Source organism: Columba livia, chromosome 1 (genome assembly GCF_036013475.1).
Source record: "Columba livia isolate bColLiv1 breed racing homer chromosome 1, bColLiv1.pat.W.v2, whole genome shotgun sequence".
NCBI lineage: Eukaryota > Metazoa > Chordata > Aves > Columbiformes > Columbidae > Columba > Columba livia.
The window spans coordinates 123,586,428-123,601,498 of record NC_088602.1 but is presented as its reverse complement, the minus strand read 5'-3'; the positions used below and the strand labels follow the sequence as shown (position 1 = coordinate 123,601,498).

Below are 15,071 nucleotides of genomic sequence, written 5' to 3'. Positions count from 1 at the left end.
TCAGAATCACTGATCTAATCCCTTCACTGATCAGAAGGGATTAGAATCACTGATCTAATCCCTTCACCTGCTTTGAAATAAACAAGGAATTAATAAAAATAAATCGACCTGGCCAACAAATAAAAGAGCTAGTAGCAAGTCATCTGATCTGCTGAGCCCATTACTCCCTTTTCCTTCCACAGCAGATGGAAGAAAAAAAAAGGCAAGAAATGGTGTTGACATTTCATGGTCAAGCAAGACATCAGCTCTTCAGAAAAACTGCACTCTTGCCCACAACTGCTGAAGACAGTATTCAGAGATGTAATGTGATGAGTAATGTCACCATCACTGGAAAACCCCCCAAGACCTCATGGCCATGTGAATGATGAAGTGCGCCAGAAGGGGCCCAGACTAGTGAGAACAGAAATGTAGTGAAACAAAGCGGAGATAACGCAATGCCCCAGGATCAGCCAACTCTCCCGCTGGCCTCTGCTCCTCTATAAACAGAGAGGAAAGCGAGAGAAGAGGAAGAAGATTTATGAATTATAATAGCTGCAGTACTCTCACTAAAAAGAACTCGCAGCACTCGTCAACTTTCCCTGCCTCTCTGTTTCAGCACTCTCTCTCTTTTGAAGCTCAAACCCACCATTAGGCTGCACATCAGTTTTTTAGTGACAGACCAGGAAAGGCATTCAACAGACACAAACCATAACCAATAAAAGAGTATTCTTGAATTACTATGCACAAGTGATCTTTTCAGGTGATTGACAATGCTCAAGAAACGCAGACCTGTTCTTGTCAAGAGTGTATTACTTTCGCATTTTCTACCACAGGTTGGTCTAGGACTTTACCAAACCGCAAGTAGAAGATACTGTACTTCTTATTGAAAATGTCATAGAAATGACATGGATTTTTACACAAATTATTGTGAAAACCTGTGGAATTTATTAGATAGAATCTTAGTTTTAAATTGTGTTAAAGTACCCTATAGAAATTAATGTCACAGATAATATTTTTATTAGATGCTACAGCACAGTCCAACTTAAGACTGGAGCTTTTCCATTAATAAGACTCCTCAAGAAGACTTACCCTGCAGTTGTCCTAGACCATATGCAACACTATACATGTTTTTACTTACATATTTTACATATACAATAATTTTATACTATATATATACACTAAATAATGTATCTATTTCTATTCCCATATTTTGGGCTGTTTTTACAATACAGCATCCAACAGCAACTACCAGTATGCCAACAGCTTTACATTAGAAGACAACAGGTAATTAAACTATGATGTACAGGAGTTGAAACAGTATTGAACAGTCATAAATTGTACCTGATCCAAAGCACACCAAAAAAAACCACCACAACCCTGTTCTGTGAAAAGCTACAGCAATTTGAGGTTCCAGTCTGTGATACAGATTGACATCCAGACACTAGCAGGAAGGTGGAAAGGAGGTAAGAGAAATGAACATTATCTTCAATGCTAGCAAACAAATGGCAACAGTAAAGCATTGAATTTTAGCCGCAGAAATGAATCAAACCCTCTTAAATAGCAATGAAAAAACACAAAAATAGAACATGAGAACTAAAACAAAGTCATTTATAACAAAATAGTTGTAGCATATTTCCAACATACTGCAGTAGGAAAATTCATGAATAATATTAGTGGCATTTATGTGATCCACTTTCTTCCTGTACAGTGTTTGTCTAATGAAATGAGATCTGGATTGGCTGAATAGAATATGAATTTTAGAGTGTTACATCTGAAACTGGTCATGCATGTTAGAAAAAAAAAAATGTAAATGGAGCATTTTTAATGCATATAATATCATGTGTTAATATTGACACTCAGCTGCACTAATATAGGATGTTATTACTACTGAATTAACAGTGTTCACAAATTAACAGCCCTAGAAGCCTCAGAGATTACACAGGCATCTTGATATAATTTTATTATTATTATTATTCTTGTTTCTATTCAGGTCAAGACCGCAACATTCTAATTTCATTTGAACAATTCAAATCCCATTCTCTGAGGCAGCCAATGTGGGAGAAGTATGACCAATAGAAGATGGATTTGCTTTATTCTCTGAAATGGAAGTGAAAATTACTTTTGTGTCACTACATTTTAATATACTCTTTCCATGAATATACATACCAGTATACATATATATATATAGAGAGAGAGAGATATGCAGATTATTACCATTCCAGACTCTAAAAGTTGAGTAAATCTCATTTACAGCTCCAGGAATTCAAACAGGACTAGATAGAAAACTTCTGTTTGCAAGCACAATGACAGGACCCGAGGGAATGGCAGGCAGATGTGCCAGGGGAGGCTTAGGTTGGACATTAGGAAAAGGTTCTTTCCCCAGAGGGTGGTGGAGCACTGGAACAGGCTCCCCAGGGAGGTGTCACAGCCCCAAGCCTGACAGTGTTCAAGAAGAGACTGGACAGCACCCTCAGACACATGGTGTGAACTGTGGGGTTGTCCTGTGCAGGGACAGGAGTTGGATTCAGTGATCCTTGTGGGTCCCTTCCAACTCAGGATATTCTATGATTCTACTGCATAAACTATGTAGTTTTCAACTTCTACTCTGAGAATAAAGTCAGAAAATTTTAGGTAGGATAGGACTGGGCTTGCCTACGCTGTAAGTTAGAGAAAACTCTATGTTTAAAAAGGGAAACAAGTCAGTAGCTTGTTATTTGTGGTCTATACCTCCCTTTCTTTGAGCCCTGTTTTCCAGGTTGTTCTTGTGTACTATCTCTTCAGCCACTTTTTGTCAGCCAAACAAATCCCTAGTAGCTACAAAGTACGTTCAAGTCTTCAGAGAGTTCATGTTTGTATGGGAAACAAAGGGACACCATTCCCTTTCCTCTGAGAAGGAAGCAACCTTCAGAGTTTTGCTGGGGTTTTGTGTGGTGTGGGGGTTTGTTTGGTTTGGGTTTTTTTGTGGGTTTGTTTGTTTGTTTGGGTTTTGTTTTGTGGTTATTTGTTTGTTTGGTTGGGTTTTGTTTTGTGGTTATTTGTTTGGTTGGTTGTTTTTTTGTTTGTTGGTTTGGTTTTTGTTTTGGTTGGTTGGTTTGTGGGGGTTTTTGTTGTTTGTTTGCTTTTTGTTTGCTTTGTTGTTTTGTTTTGTTTGTGGTTTTGGTTTGTTTTTGTTTTATTCCTGAAAGCACACTACTTACACTTCATTAGGCTTGCATATCCAGACCATCTAGAGATTATAGTCCTAAACTAATTGCTCAGCCAAGGTGACATGAAAGCTTGGATCTTGCAAGTGAAAACTTCCAGAAAGCCTTTCCCTCTCAAAGGATGGAGCAGATACCCTGCTGCCGTTGCCTACTACTGCTCCGCTGAAACTGTGAGAATTTACAACAGTGGATGAGCACCTGTTCTTAGAGAGAATTTATACCTAATTAAAGATTTGCTCCACAGTTTTGCTGCCCTGTCAGCGCTATGTATTTTCCTCCATTTTTCAAGCACTGCCTTTATGCCATCTCCTTTGCAAGAGAAAAACTGCAGCTGACTTGTTTATATTTGCATCAGACACAGGGGTCTCAAGATAATTTCTTAACTAATCCTTTGTAAGCCTGTGAGCATACCTGCCAACCCTGATAGGGGAAATATGGCATGCACAGTACAATGGGTCTGTAGGGAGAGAATACAGAGCAAAGGATGTTCTAGCATAGACAAGAGATAAAGTTTTCTGCATGTAGACTCAAGACAACAGGGGCTGCTACAAGGTAAGAGCAGTTAGGAAATCTTTATGTCTAACATATGTATTGATATCCTTTAATGGAACAGGTTTGTGAGATAAATGTGTTATAATATTTGTCCTGGGAAATAGCTACAAGTTGAAATGAGTTGACAGGCCTGAATGCAAGGCTCAACAGACTCATCCTTCCTAGAAATACAGAAGTAAAACTAAGCGAGATTTGAACTGACTCTATATGCAAATATGGTAACAGCTGAGACAGTTCCTCTACAGTAGAGGTTGCCGTAGCTCAGATCCAATATAAATTAAGTCAATGACCTGATGCCAAACTTCACTTTTACTCCAGTTTGCATGGATTCTTGAAAGAAAACAACCACTTAACTTTTACTGTTTTCCCATCCTCCAGTAAATTTACTAGGTTGGCATTCAAAATAGACTTTGCACTTCAGTGTAAGCATAATCATACCTTTTGGGAGAGGTGAGAAAATCACTTATTCTGTTCAACTGAATAATATTTACATATTATAGAACAGAAACGTGCTCCCAGCTGAAGCCTCTGAGAGACAAAATGTTAACATCGGTTATGCACGTCTCGATCTGAGTACGAGAGCAAAAGTTCAAAGAAGTCATCGTAAAGTTGCCATTAAAGAGTGTGAGTTAAAGGCAGAAAGGGGAGAGAATCTGATCTCGCTCTCATGTCATTAGGCTCACTGAACAAACATACTGCATAAAACATCCAGAGGCATTAACATAGCAATAGTCTAATATTACTTGTTGTATTTGTTAACTTCTTCCTCCAGGATAGGCCATTGTCAAACTGGCTGTGTTTAGGGATGGCTTTTTCAGGTTTATCAATGCTCTGAAACAATGGTATCAAAAAGAGAGTACAGCAAAGAAAGAAGAACAAAGATTGGGTATAAGTTTTGCTGAATTTTAAGTACCATTGCCATTTTGAAGGAAAATCTTCACATTTACCTTTTACCCACAGGAATTTGAAAACCAAAAGCAGCCTGGGGTCATAATATTTCTATAAATTGAATAATAAGACTAGTTTTTAATGATCATTTAGTTCCCTTTAAATGCTGCCCTTTTTGAGGGGAGGAGCTTGTCAAGTGAGCCATCTTACCGAGAGAACTCCTAAATATAGCCATATGTCGTTGACCAGACACATAGCTAGTCCAATAACTTGCCCCCCAATACAGCAAAAAATGACTGCTGGGAGACAAAATGCAAGAAAGTGCCACTTAATATGCCTTCCAGCTTTCCTAAAATCATAGAAGTAAACCTTGTCAATTCTTCTGCTCAAATGTATTTACTTTGGATGCTATTGTAACTGCTTTAAGCCCTCATTTTCTTCCCTCTCCAACCAAGCCAACCTGCTCATCTCCATCTAGTGTTGCTTCTGCCTCTCCTACAATTCTTGACTCTCCTAAAACTTTCAGTAGAAAGAAACAAAACAGTTCCCTTCACAAAGGCAGAGGGTGCTACACCAGCGCACTGTGCTGCAGAGCAAGAAGTAGCAGCAACAAAGGGAGCAAGGTGACCCAGGAGGGCTGAGCTTCCCCCTGGGCTTGCTCCAGCGAGAGCAGAGAAGATGCCTCAAAAGGAGTGAGTGACCACTCTGCTGGCCGCGTAGCACAAGCTGTCACAGAATCACAGAAAGTTAGGGACTCAGAGGGACCTCAAAAGACCTTCTAGTCTAATCCCCCTGCTGGAGCAGGAACACCTAGATGAGGTTACATAGGAAGGTGTCCAGGCGGGTTTTGAATGTCTCCAGAGAAAGACTGTACAACCTCCTTGGGCAGCCTGTTCCAGTGCTCTGGCACCTTCACTGAGAAGTTTCTTCTCAAATTTAAGTGAAACCTCCGATGTTTCAGTTTGTACCCATCACCCTTTGTCCTGCCATTGGTTGTCACTGAGAAGAGCCTGGCTCCATCCTCGTGACACTCACCCTTTACATATTTATAAACATTAATGAGGTCACTCCTCAGTCTCCTCCAAGCTAAAGAGACCCAGTTCCAAAGGAATGGGGCTTTTCTTATGGATCTTACATTCTTTTGAAGGTGAAATGTATAATACTTGTGTTCTTATATGGGCTTCTCTGTACCTAGGCCTAAACTTTCATCTTCCTGGAAAGCGGGCTGTCAGGGTCCAAATACATTTTGGAGACTGAAGGCACACAACAGCTGGACTCTTTGGAAAATACTTAGCCCAAGCAACAATTTGCAGCCTGAAATTATCTTTTTTACACAAGAATCAGGCATTTGCATGCTGTCCTCTCTTCCTAAAGGTATCATCTTTGCAACACCCTGTCACCTAATTTGAGTTAGACATATGGGCTGTTAGAGATCAACTGGGATTATGGCATTTCTAAGTTCTGCCTGCACCACTGTTGCTACTGCAAAATTTCACACACCACTTCATGCCTGGTCCTGCTTTATTAATCATAACAATGACTAATTAAATAGTGTAAATCAGTTCCAGGTATTCCAACAAAAAATTACCTTTTCTTTTCGAAAACAAGTCTAAACAACGTTTTCATTAAAATCCACTATGGCAGATCAAATGTACTTTCTCATCCATCATCAGCAATAGCAGTTGTATACCTGAAGCAAGGAAGATGCTGGGAGGGAGAGCTGCCTTGTAGAACTGACCGGAACTCAGTCCATTTTGAGCTTTAAGTTAACATTTTCAAAGTGCTGAAAGGATTTTGAAAGCCTCAGTCCTCAGTCTCCAAGAAAGTGAATACAACTTTGACACATAGGTCACTTAGCCACTGTTAGCCTTACTCCATTTCAGACAGACTAAAGGTATCATGTAAAGAGCGAAAGGGAGACTTCTTGTTTTCCTTTTAATGCAGGGATCAATGGAGGATGTGCTTTCTTAGAAACCTTTGTATACTCTCCTTGTGTTATAGTCCATTTCAGAAATAGCAATTTTGCCACCTTCTTTTCTTTAACAATAACACCACCACCACAAAAAAAGCAACAACAAAACCAACAAAAACAAACACACAAACACAAAAACCAAACTTTGGAAGGTCTAAGATTTTTAAGACATTTCTTCCTAGCACAGTTTGGTTGTTGTGTTTTTTTTTTTTCCTTCCAAATGTTCTGCTTATTCAAAATACATAGAAGAAAACAATCCAACAGGTTCAATAAAACAAAAAAAAAAACCTCAAACAAATCGTACCCCAGTGTGTTTAATCAGCCTTCACTTCCTTATCTCTGATCCCATGAACCTAAATACACTCTATCTGTAAGTATCTTTCAGGCAGAAGAGTCTAAACTAAAAGGATCTGTTTGTGTGTACATCTGTGTGTAGTGGGAAGCTTTTTTTTTTTTCTATTACTTCTTTGAAAAAAAACCACTGTTCAGACCATTTTTCATAGAAACACAGGTATTTCCCTCTGGTATCCAAGAAAGCCTATCTAGTCCAATCTTGAATCTCTGCAAGGAGTCCCTGTCAAACACTCCAGAGGAAAGTGTGGATCCATTCAGTAGAGCTGGCAAAGAACAACTCTGCCCCACGACATGTCTTCTTCCACACAGGTGTCCAAGAGACTGTCCAGTGTATGAAGTTAAAACAACTCATCCAAAATTGGTCACCTGTAATAATAATTCTGTCTGTTCTCAGACACAGCTTATTACACCCTCATTTGCAGAAATACAGTGTGAAAACGAGCTTCCAGTTTAAGCAGACATAGGATTCCAACTTCATGAACTTGGAGTTTCCCAGCTTTTAATGATAGAGACCTTGTTGCTTGCATAGCATGAGAAGCTTCATATCTACAAATTTAGGCAAATCAGACCATAGAAAGGGGACAAACACAGCTGTTCAGAGTTCTGTTTGGTCCTGAGACTCTTCATTTTAAGACACTTATTCAGGTTTTCTGTCACCTGAAAACATTTAGAAATATCTGACAATCTTGTATTCCAGTCATTACGATAGTTATCTCAATTTTCTTTCCACTTGTTGTTCCAAATACTTGGTGTACCCTACAGTATTCTGGATCCACCACCAGGGAAATTTGGGGATCAAAATCCATCTTATGCATACTTTTCTATGTACCACTATGTGTAATACTAATTTCAATTGTAGCCCCTGTGTGCTGCTTTAACTATAGTAATTACATCTAGCATAAAGTCTGATAATTTTATTTTTCTCTTTAGCTGAACCTATCTCTTCTCCTGCTCTTTCTCAGACATCCCTTCTTATCAGAACTAGTATCCATTTCTCCCTTCCAAAAAACCACTGTTTCTGTCTAACAACTCCAAAAGCCACAAAATATTGCATTCCTTTAATCAGCTCACCAGCCTTCAAAGAGTGAACTTCGATAATGTCCCCTATTGACATTCCCTGCCTCTGCAACCCCACAACTGTAAATGCTTTTCCAAAACACCTCTTCTGCATTGGGAGCCAATTTGTATATTGCAATTTCAAGAAAAAGAAAACATGCCTTAGTGATTCTTGGGTCAAACATCAATAATTTTAAAAAAAGCAGCTGCGTATCTCAGACTAAAGAAAAACTAAGTTTAGAAGTTTGCATTCTGCATTTTCATTCTCACCCTCTGCTATTAAAGCATTGTACATTCACAGCAAAAATAACAAATCCTCTCATTAGAAAGTAGCCTCATAATTTAAAAAATAAATTCCAAGGTTAGTCAGCTTCTGGAAATTGGTGGAGTCAACCAGATCTTTACAAAGTAAACAAATGCTACCGGGCCCAGCTTGACTCTTGTCACTCTAAAATCTGTGTGGCTCAAATGTATCTGTGAATTTGTCCTCGCATCATTTCTATATGTAAAACACATAATTCTTGGTAGACAGATGTAAAAATGAGACCTGGAGACTTTGAGAACAAAACAGAAAATGTGCTTCAATAAGTCTTAACTCTGTTTTCAGATAAGTCAGTAGGAATTTTTTATTTTGGCAGCAGAGTTACGCCTACACTAAGGGCTTCTGAAAATCAGATCAGAAGCAAATTGCCCAAAAGAGATTAACAGGAAAACTAGGAACTGACCTCTGACCTCCTAAACTTCAGGCTAGTGCTACTGCCACAACATCATCCTCGCCACAAAGCCATACTAGTGGCTCATAGATGCTTTACAATGAATTATGTTACAGTGCACACTTCAGCACTTGCTACATTGCTCTACATGAAACTGTATTCAGCACTTTTTCTTTTCAGCACTTGAGTTCAAGGTCTGCATTCTCCTGAGAACCACATAGGAATATAAATCCCAGCCAGCAGTTCAAGTCAACTTTGTATCTATAATTAAAACCAAAAAGGCTACTTAGCAAAAACAAACAAACAAACCTCTGAAAATACCAAGATGGTGAAAAACAGACAACCAAAACCAGTTAATTCGTAAGTTTCTCAGGTAACTACTGTTTTCCAAGAGTGGATGTAAGGGACTGGATGCAAGTGGACTGCCTGTACATTTAGACAATGCTAATGTCCTTCAGAAGGTTGGTGTTTGTTCAATTACTGTATCACCCCAACACAGCACAGCTACTAAAATCAACACATTCATAAAGAGATACTCTTCAACGTCATGCCGCCAACTAAAGGAAAGGGTACTTCAACAAGCTGGATAAACCCTTGCATACATCCAGCCAAGGAAAGAGTCCCTAAGTCTTTGCATAATCCAATCCCAGGACCTTTGACTGCAGCAAGTACTAAGTGGAAGAATGTATTGTGCAGTAAGGAGAGGTGATCCATCAGCTGTTGTGCTGAATTATTTAGTCTCTACTGGCACATAACTCACAACTACATTCTAAGAGCTTTAGTTAAACTGCAGACTTCCCATCTGAGTCCTCTACAAACCCTGTTCTCTCATTAAGCTGGGAGCGTGACTGCTCTCCAGCATATATAATATTATTGTGAAGAAAAGAAGCTTCTTGAGTGAAGACATCAGACTGTCAAGCAATTCCATTTTCAGTATGCACATGCTGAATGCTGCTATGAATCCAGATCTTTCAATGCATAATCAACAGGGTTTACAGCTACAAAAATACGGCTCATACATTGTACTTTTTTTTCAAATAAGGTCAAGGATGGTGGGTTCTGGAGGGAACAGACACCATACCACTGTTTAAAATGTTTCTCAATAACAACTCTAGCTAAAATATCCAAAGAATCAATAATTAATTTTTTTCCTTGTTGTTTGTACCTTGCTAATTGAGTGGGTTGCTGTTGAAACAGATGCTTCCCAAAAGAGACCTTTCTTAGCCTCTGGTGCTGCAGACTGCTGTGTAATATACTAACCCACTGATCCATGCTGCCTTCAATTTTCTTTGATGCTTCCTATTTTTCAAATGCTGAAGCACAATATTAACCTTGCAAGTGTAACACCTATTTCTAACATAGTTAGCTCCTGCAATTTATTTGGGCAAATCTTCCAAAGACATAACTTTACACAAGGAGACCTTCTGTGTGCATGCTGTGCCTAAAATAAATAAATAAATAGATAAATAAATGTCAGCTTTTAAGTCTCATTTTGAAGACAGATCACGTTATCCCATCAGCTGGAGACTACATCAATGGTTGTGACTTAGTTGCTTTATAAAACATTCTTGGATGAGAGGCACGTTATACACGAAGAATAGTGTGTGCAGGAAATATACATTGTATATCTACAAAATGGGCCATATCCCACTGCCATTAAAATTGATGGGAGTTTTGCCATTCACTTCAATGGGACCAGCAGCAGTATATAAAGATGAATTGGCTATAAGTGCACACACTGGCGCTTTATGGGCGTGACAATATAAAAGACCTGTGTGAAGTAATGAAATGAATTATAACAGTGCTGGGGATGTCAATCTTCCTTCTTCTACCTTCAGTGGCTGTATCAGGAACATTAAACAGTTCCCTGGTTAGCCAGAGAATCATAAAAATTACAGATTAAAAAAAGTGCTATTAAGTCTACTTCCTGCCAACACAAAATTATGCCTGCTTGTACCTTTTCTAATCCTCTCTGCAGTCTAGTTTTACACTACTCAAATGTTCTGGCATTTTCTCCTCCCTGTAAGGAATTATTCTATCAGCTACTTAATCACACACTCAGAAAAGCTAGATTTTTACTATAAAATACATCAACAAAGAAAAAAAAAAAAACCTATCAAAACCATAATATATCTCTCTGAATTTCCTCTTATCATCTTAGTTCACTTTGGGACAATTAGAAAAACACTTTTTGAGAACTCCGTCAGTTACAGATTTCCCTGCTTTTCATAGCCCACCACAACCAAATGCAGGAAGTAGCAGCTGTTCCTGGTGTGGTAGTGAACACCAGCAGGCAGGGACGTGAACTGATCATTTACTTCTCTGAATTTCAAGTAACATAATTCCAGAATGGCATTCCAGTGGATACAAGAAAACCGAAATCTTTGAGGTGAGGTTTTAGCAGTTTATGGCAGGCATACTGGAGACTTACCAAAGCAAGGAACTGGAACTAGCGATACAGGAGACCCTTTTCAATATGTTCACAATGCACACACAACACCAAACCCCTTGATACAGGCAGTCCTTATTTGTCAGCCAGATTGAATGAGGAGTTTGGGGGCACAGTTATTTCTGGGCAAAATCTAATCAAAAGTTCGGTCTAGAAACCATCATTTAATTCTCAGTAATACACACATGCTTGTCTTACTGTTCTCAACAAGGCAGAAATAATTTAAAAAATGAAGCTACCATTCTGTTGTTACTTTAATGTTGCTCCATCTACTCCCTACTGTGCATTACACTTCTGGGCTTTACCCTGTTTAAGTCACGGCAGAGCACCAGCCTCCTTCCTCTTTTAGGGTAGGACATTTAATAAGCACCGAGAATGTTAAGGAAAAAGGCAGGAAAGTGCATCTAAAATATATGCTACATTTTTATGTGCCTTCAGATCAAGGGATCCTGAACAGGTTAAGATGCTGCAAGGAGAGCTACTCAGAGACAGAAGCATTGCCTTGTTAGTCTGTGCTGTACTAAAGTACATCAGAAGATGGTCTGAAAGGCATTCATTCATTCCAGAGTCCCACTGAAGCAAGACATTGGCCTCTAGAGATCTCCCCAGTAGCAAAGAAAGTTCCTGGAGACAAAGGGAGCATCAGGAGGGGTTATCTCAGGGCCCACACCTGACACGTCTTACACCATGATGGCACAAGTGACTGAGGCACAGCAACAGGTAACACAAACCTCGCTTGGATCATTGTGGGAGCTGCTCTGACACTGCATGTAAACGGACGTCTTGCCTATTTTGACTGCTCTGTTTGATTAGCCTTGTCAGAAGTCAGGTCAGGCCAAACAGATATGGTCAGCACAGATGAAAGCCATACATCAGTGAAACTGCATTTTGGAAAGAACAAGCTAAGAATATCATTAATCAGCTGAAGCGCCAGACTCAGTCAAATTTGGGTAGCTGTGCTGCCTTCTAGTGCTTCTATCCGCTTCAACAGTTCTGCAACTTTTGCAGCACATCTTACTATAGAATTATTACCTGTGGTTTCAGGGTAACAGATCCATTTCCCTTGAGACTGTGAAGGATTACATCACCATGGCACAACAATAAGTGACCACTATACTGCCACATCCATATGACCATCGCAAAGTGAAACAGCGAGAAAATATTTATGTAAATGACTACCTTAAACATAGCTGTAGGGAGTGGAAATTCTTCAATGAAATACAAAGACTGGCAGAAGAGCCAGCTTTATGTTCCATCCCTTTCTCTCAAGAATAGATGCGACTTTTTGATCAGGACATTTTATTTTGGTACCACCTGAAACACATTTTTTAAATGGAGCCATGGGAGCTCTACAATGTTTGCCCGTGTTGAAAACCATGTACAACTGCTAAGAAAATAAAACCTTCAAAGGCCATTAGAACTTGGCCTCAGATCTTGGGAGGCAACCAGGAAGATCAGCCAATGAAAGCTTTTGCTGACAAATGTTTCATGATTGCTATGATCTGCCTTAGAAAAAAACCCATTTTTAGTCAAAAATCAGGCAGTGGGCACAGAGCAGCACCATCTAAAAGCTAAGACTAGCAACTGCAGGTGCCCTGTGCTCTCTAATCCAACTTTGACAAACTGATAACTGAGAACTTGAAGTTTGACTTTTACCTGGAAGTTAAGCGACTACCAGTATATGCTGTTCAAGCTTCCCCTGGAAGAAAGATTCTCATTTGTAGCCAATGTTGCATAAAGTTAAATCACCCTATCAGTAAGCCATATTCTACTACAAAACAGACTATTTAAGCCAGATCAGAATCTCAAAATTTCCTCCCACCAAATCAATTTTTTGTGATAGGAACACTGCACCAATACAGACATTCATTTTGCAAGAAACAGGTATCAATACTCTATTTAAATACCCACAGCTAAACACCCTGCAAACATAAAGCAAGCCTCCCGCAGTTTTCACGATAGATGTCCTCAAAAGACATTTTTCTTCTAAGATAGCCAAAGGAACTAAGGGGATCCTCCCATCCCAGCACAGGGAACTTGGCTCTCCCCCAAAGGATCCCTCCTCTCCCAATGCCCAGACACTCACAAACCTTTGCCTGTGCAGGGTGCAGCACCGCTGCTCTTCCATGCTGAAAGCCGTGGAATCTCCAGCATTTCACATTTTCTTCCACTGCTGTAGTCTTGATCTTTCCAATTTTACCCCTCTCTCAGTGTGCTTCCCCTTCTCTTTGCACATCTTGCTAAGAAAGCCAAGAGTTCGTTAGTCCCCTAGTTGACTGTAACAGTCCACGGCCATTGGTGTGTAATCTGTTTTTCCACTCTATTCCACAGTGGAGAATGCTTTTGACAAGCTGTAATTGAATTGTGTCAGATGTCACTGAATAAAGGGTAAAATGTGGCAAATGCTGAAGCTGCCTTTATATAAGGCTTTCACTTCTTATTGTGCCCCCTTCCCTGAAACTAACAGGGAAATTACTTTTTGTATGTTTCGAGAAGGGAATGGCAGAAAAACAGGATACTATTTGAGCTCCTGTTATACCTGCTGCCTCTGAGGGATACTGGCATTGATGTGTGCTATACATATGATTGTGAGTAGTTGCACAAACACTCTTGATTGCCCTCATTAGAGATAACGAAGATTGCTCTGGTGACTCCACAATCCAACAAAAATGGTCATTTTCTTGCCTTCATCTTGCTCATTGCCTAATTCCATGGGCTGCAATTCCCTCTAAGATAGCGAGGCTGCCTTGTTCGCTGCCCCATTTCTATCAGAGGAGGCAGGACATAGTAAAGAATTCAATAAAAAAATCCCTGGAAAAAAAGGTATAAAAAGGGAAAATGTTGCAGCTTTGTCCTGAAGGTGAGCAGAAGTCATCTTGGGACATCAGAAATACCCAAGAGGTACCTGAATGGACACAAAACCTTTCCAATAAGTACCCTTGGGTGGAAGCTGCTTCCCCACACCTGCAAACCTTGTCCCTTACCTCTACAGGCATGCCTCCCACCCCTTCTGCTTTTCCCTTCCCCACCCCCTCTCCCTCCGCATGTGCTTCTCAAATCCCTGTCATCAGCCAGAACCCATCAGCACAAAAGAACTCCACAGTGATCTGGATTAGCATTCATCTGCACCAAAGCAAAATAAATACCATTTATTAACCTGCCTAATTTTTTCCCTCCCTTTTTGATGTATTTTCAGGCTAGCTGAAAAGAAAGTCCAGGCGATCAGCAAAGGGTGATGCAGAACTCAGTGCAGCTTTTACTTATCAGGAGGCCCTGCTGCATAATTTAGGTCTAATGTAATTCAGTTCACAGGGACTTGCCCATACACTGAGACAGAGCACAGTTCAGTTTTCAAAGTTGCCTTTGTTCTTTCTCTGATCACCTAGCCCGCATTCTCCTCAACCATTCAGTTTAACCACGTATTTCAATTCCATTCCTGAGAAAGTTACACTGTTGGCTTTCCATTTCAATTTCCACAGGGCAAATAAAACTGATGGAAAGCGTTTTGACAAAGGTATTGTTATTTCATCCAGTAGCCTGAGATGACTTCAAATCTGGATATAACATTTAATGCTTCTGGGACAGATGCTGTTAGGTCTTTTCATAGTAACACAATATCATCTGCATACATTAGTAACTTCTGTGCCTCAAGTTGCGTACGCTTTATATCCTCTTAAGTTTTCAGAGGCACTGCTGACAATTTAATACCACAGGGGCACCTCAAACATTTTTCATCACAAAGCAGGAGAAAGGATAACCATGGAAGATCATGCACCAAAGGGACAGAGTACCTTATACATTTATTTCCTTCAGCGAAAGGTGCAGCAGCAAGAAGGCAAACTGCCCAACCCATCTTCCTCGTAGTCACAGAAACCTGAAGAAACAAAGCTGCCGCTCAAAACCAG

General features: G+C 39.8%; 1 long non-coding RNA gene across 1 annotated transcript in view; it reads right to left on the bottom strand.

The window, feature by feature from the left end:
- LOC110358882 (uncharacterized) overlaps positions 1-13,454 on the bottom strand; it is a 311,012-nt gene extending 297,558 nt beyond the window's left edge. Inside the window, exon 1 of the long non-coding RNA XR_002413695.2 lies at positions 13,257-13,454. This is a non-coding gene — a long non-coding RNA (uncharacterized LOC110358882). The remainder of the gene's footprint in view (positions 1-13,256) is intronic.
- Positions 13,455-15,071: the final 1,617 nt, after the last annotated feature.